Source organism: Merops nubicus, unplaced genomic scaffold, assembly GCF_000691845.1.
Source record: "Merops nubicus isolate BGI_N331 unplaced genomic scaffold, ASM69184v1 scaffold20879, whole genome shotgun sequence".
NCBI classification, from domain to species: Eukaryota; Metazoa; Chordata; class Aves; order Coraciiformes; family Meropidae; genus Merops; species Merops nubicus.
In genome coordinates, this window is record NW_008633537.1 from 17701 (window position 1) to 23059 (window position 5359).

Sequence of the window (5359 nt, forward strand, 5' to 3'; positions counted from 1 at the left end):
GGAGGTTCATAATAACCTCAGATAATTTTATTTTCCTTTCTCTTGAAAAATAGAGGAGAGAAAAATTTTCAGTTATGTAGGTTTCAGATAAATCTTAGTCTCCTTTGTCCTTGCAAGAAAATCCCTGCCAATTGTGCATGGCATTGGATGTTCAAAAGGCCAAGTAGTTTTAATTTATTTAAAGACATTCCTCAAAATCCCTTTTAATTGGAAAGAAATTTTAAATTCCTTTCAGAGAATTGAGCAAGTGAGTTGGCACCCTTTTCCCAAGTCTTTTCAGGTGTGCTCTTGTTTTCTGAAGTACCCTGTTCAAACAAGTATAACTCACTTACAGCTCTACTTTCTGCCTATGTACTGAAACTTTCGACTTCTGAGCTGCTCTCCCTCTGCAACTATCTGTCTCTTGCTGTGAAATTCACTGACAGATTAAGCTCAGAAATCAGCATGAGAGGACTGGAGTGTTACTGGTGGAAAAAGATGTGGAGGTTCGTTTAATCCCAACAATTTTAGGTCTTCCACATGCTGAAAATTCTAGCATGTATCTGATGAAATGCAGACAGAAAATGCAAATGCCCCAGGACAAAACTTTATTGCAAAAGAAGTAAGCAGAACTTCTTCAAACATTGAATTACTTCCTTTTGAAGGACTGTAAGACACCAGTTACTTTTTATTCATGCTCCCAGAGCTTGTCTTCCCCTTTTCATCCTTTGCTCTTTTCTTCATTTTTTTTCCTCCCCCCTTTTTCCCTTCTTCCACCTCTTTTGGAAAAGTGCAGACTTTTATCATCCGTGGAGAAAAAACTGCTTTAACATTAAGGCAATTTTCAACAGGAACAAGGAGGCACAGTAATGGATAGTGTCAATGAAAAGAGTAGCATTGTTGTGATAAACATGCTAACAAGAGCCTGCTTTGACTTTGTCAAAATGCTAGTGCCAAGTACTAGGCTATTACGATGTCCACAGTGTGAACTGTCTGATTTTTTAAGTTAAATCCTGAGATCCAAGCAAAAGTATCACAATTACGTTATCTATACTGCCAAAAGACTCCTTTTAAAGCAGTCTGTAATTGAGCAGTCAGACTTGTCAGGAAATGTGACTATTCCACCTATAACTTGAGTTTTTTCTAGTCTAACTTGACTGGTCTTCAACCATACAAACATTCAAATGTAAGAAAAGGGTATTTCTTGAATGTTTAACCAAAGAACTAGATTAGATTCATTCAGTTTCACTCCCTAATACTATCTCAGAACAGCATGGCAATTATTACTCACCGGTTGTTTGTCTGAATGCAGGTGCTAGGTTGTTTACTTTTTTGTCTGCTGGAGTAGCTTGATTGTTTAGTAGATACTGAACCACTCATTACCTTTCAAGATCATTTATAAGAGTACTTTTCTTCATAAGGCATAGTCACTGAATACCAATCCTGGTACTTATGTGTCCTGTGGGTACTGAATGTAGTTTATGATTTGCATTGTGCTGTGTGACCTGATAATATTTTTATTGCAGTGATCTGGTAGTGCCACAAGAACCAAACTGTAATGTATAGGAGAGGTGGCATCTGAGATTTTGAAGAATGAGTAAACTCATTCCTTTCATTTTGGAGGAAAGCTCAGAATAGTAGCATGAAACAGCTTTATTTTGGACTGTTCTTTGTTTCTTGGTGTAGAATGGCCAAATGAAATGATGCATGACAATCACACACACACGCCATGCTACAGTTCTGAGATACAATTGGCAGTGGATAGCAGGGCTGCTTTTGGAGCCTGTTCTGCAAGCCATCAGGTCCCCACAGAGGACAGCTGGAGCAACATAACGGGGGATCACAGCGTCTGCTTCCCGCAGTGCCCATTAACTTGTTGTAAAGGTAAAGAAGAACAGGAATCAGTGTTTCTGTCCATAAGTGTGCAAGCAGTGATGGTGTGTAGCAGCCCTTCCTGTTCAAAAACCAAGCTCCTCCTGCCCCCGACAAACAACCACTTCTGAAGGGAAAGCAGAGGACTCTAGTTCAGACAAATGGGGGAGAACCCAGGCTGTCTCCTATTCCATCTGCTATTGTCCTGCTTGCTCAGTTAAGCCTTAATTAGCTTGTAGGCTACTTTGAACCATATAATTTTATGAGTCAACTCAATATTTAGCCCAACACAGTAACAAGCTTTTTTGGTTTCTTTTGTTCCTTTATATAAAGGCTGTACCAAATAAATAATGCAATTAACATTATTTTGTCTGTCAGACTGGTTCACAATGTCCTATGTCATATGTGGCAGTCTGTACAGAAACGTGGGTGTAAAGAGGGATTCTGGGCCTGTATAGAAAAGTAGCGCACAGTCACGTCCACCCATGACAGAGAAAGGCAAATGGGAATAAAATTCAGAACTCCTGACCAGATATTTTTCCTACTAGGAATTCAGTTGTTTTTATGGTGACAGAAATGCAATGAACATTAGTTAGTTATTCTATGCAAAAATTTCTGCTACCTTTGTCTTAGTTTTTTAGCTGCCTGTCCTTGAAATCTACAGAATGTATGTTCATTTAGTTTCAGTGTTCTAAATCTGTGCTGACAGCTGTAAATTTAGGCTAAAAACCGAATTACACAGGTAAGGAAAACAAGGACTATCTCCTCAGAGGTTTTATAAGCCACATAGCTAATGTTATCAAGAAAACACTGATCAGACACTAGCTGATTGATTTTCCCCCTAGGTAGATATTAAGCTGTGCAGCTGATGAAATTGTAACTACTCATGTTTATCCTTCATCTTTCATTTTATTAGATTTATTCTATCTGCTATATAGGATCTCTCCTGCAAAACCTAGACTCCTAAGTGAAAGCAGAAACAACCTTCCCTTTCTAACTGTCATCTTCAGGGACAAGCAGTAAAATTCCTTGAAAACCTTGCAAGCTTTTGCTTTTGGCCAGGAAGAGCTCTCCTGGCAGAACTGAGGTGCAAAGCAGCAATAACTCTGGCTCTTGGTCTATCCTCTCATGTCCTGTCTCAGTGGTGCACCCATGTCAACGGGGCAGGTGAATCTCTAACATCTTGCAGGGACAATATTCTGTGCATAGCAGTAGCCATGAATCATCTGAAAAGTAAGTGGTAATTAAGGGACTGTCAAAGTTATACTGAGCTGCATGGAAAACAACAGAAAACAAAAGACAAGCCCAAAAGCAGCAGAGAGCACTGGTGATTTAAAGTCATCCTTATAAACCTCCGAGGCTGCTGAATGTTCTGCAGTTTCTTTTCTGTACCACCATATTGCCCTGAGCCTCACCTGAAAACTCATCTGCTAATGTGAACGTATATATAATGGGCCTAATTTTCCTCTTATATTCTCTAGTGAAAATGAAGAGTGACTCCAATGAGGACAAGGCATTAGAGAATAAAAGTGAGAGGAGATAAAAATGTATTATCTGGGAAGGAGGATGGCAAAACAAAAGCACAAGAAATTTTTATGTCTGTTTAAGAAAGCTTAAAAGGTTCACAAAATAGATCACCTTAGGGAAACTGTTTCTTAAGTTCTTTGTGAAAAATATCAGATGCTGCAATCAAAGTTTGTTTTCAAAACATAATACAGTTTCATATGTGTGTTAGGGAAAAAAACCCTGAAAGTTTGTAAAGTTCTTTGCAGTCCCATAGTTAATGTATCTGACTCATTGAAGACAGAAAAAAAAAAAAAAGGATATTTCACAAGCTGGTTTGTAAGTTACTGATGCTAAACTGATACTTTAAAATTGACAGCTATAATGTATTTTGTATGCTTTATAATGAAATAGGTTACTCTCCAAAATGTTCTGAAACTGCACATTTCAGCATTTCATTTAGCCTGGTGCTCCTAACATGTTTTCCTTTATCCATAGTTCAACCACACAGTTGAAGGATCACTCACTGAATTCAGCAGAGTGAGCAATAACTATATTTCTGCCTGTAGTTACTACTATCAACACTTGTTTTCTCCTACAAGTCCTATTTTCTTCATATTTTCCCCCTCTCTGTATTATTTCCAGATCTGTCCTAGATTTCTGCTTGAGTGACCTTGTGATCCAGAGCTCTACCTAAATAAATCATAAAGTCCATTTTGTTTGAGATTGTAGGCACAGGAGGACACAGCCACCAAATGAATATTAGTAATGCAATTTTGAAACTCACCATCAAGGTTAAGATCTCTGCATCACATTCTTGGCATTGAATATTTTTTTAAATGCTGGCAGCTTCATAGAAAGTTTTCCTTTTAATTGCCTTCTGCCAAGCAAAGGCATTAGCCTGCTTCTGGCAGCTTTATGGTTCCAGATGTCCAGATCTCATGATATCCTAAAACAGAGGCATCAGGGTTTTACACTTCTATTATTGAGTTGTGCTGCTGGCTCCCGAGAGTGGGAGCGTGTTGCTGAGCTCATCTACAGCTATGCTGAAGTCATTATTCTCCATTCTATCTACCTACAACTTACATCCAGAGGAAAACATAGATCTCTGGAGAGGTTCTGGATCAGAGCATCTCCAGATGACAGCACAAAAATTTTAACTGCTATGTGTCATTTGATGATCTTCCATCTCTGTGAGATTAAGACAAGAGAAGTAAACTTCCAAAATTCAGAATGTTGCTTCTTAAAAGTATCCTGTTTACTCACTTCCTAATGCAAAATATTATATAAATCACCAGAGCTCATGTCTCAAAAAATAGACCTTTTGTTTTAACATGCCAAAAGATCTGACAATTTACAAACATTTAAATATAGCAGTTTATGCTTTGCACAACTCCTTTTAATGGTGCTGCCTTCTCACATGGTGAGAGCAGTACAAGACTGAGGGATAAACAAACTACATGAGTCCTTCTGGGTGAGGGTCAGAAAAAAGACTGGTAAGGGTGACACTGTGATGGGAGACAACCCATTAAAGTCCCCTTGCAGTCTTTACTATGGCATTCACTGGAAGGGGATCATAACAATGTGCAAACAGTCCTGGAGATTTCTAGAAGGGTTTGGGCCACAGCTTGGGCCACAAGTCTTTATAGCACAGTTGCTAGATTGGCCAACAATGGTAACACTCATCTGCGTCTGTTGCTTTTGAAGGAAGAACCAGACATACATATGAAAACTAGGGTCAGCCTTGGCTGTCATCACTATTAAATAGTATGGCGTCACCTCCCAAGATGAAGAAGAGCAAAAAAGTGCAAGTGCTAGGCCTCAGAGAAGCAAGACTTTGGCCTAGTCTTGTGACTTCTATCGAGGGACCCCATGTGAGCAGCCCAGAAGCACAGCAGAGCTCAGTACGGCTGGTCATCAAAGACAATGGTTTTCAGCTATGAGACTGCATATCAACAGTCAGGAAAAAAAAAGCAGAGATATCAGTAGAGAAGCTTAGGGAAAG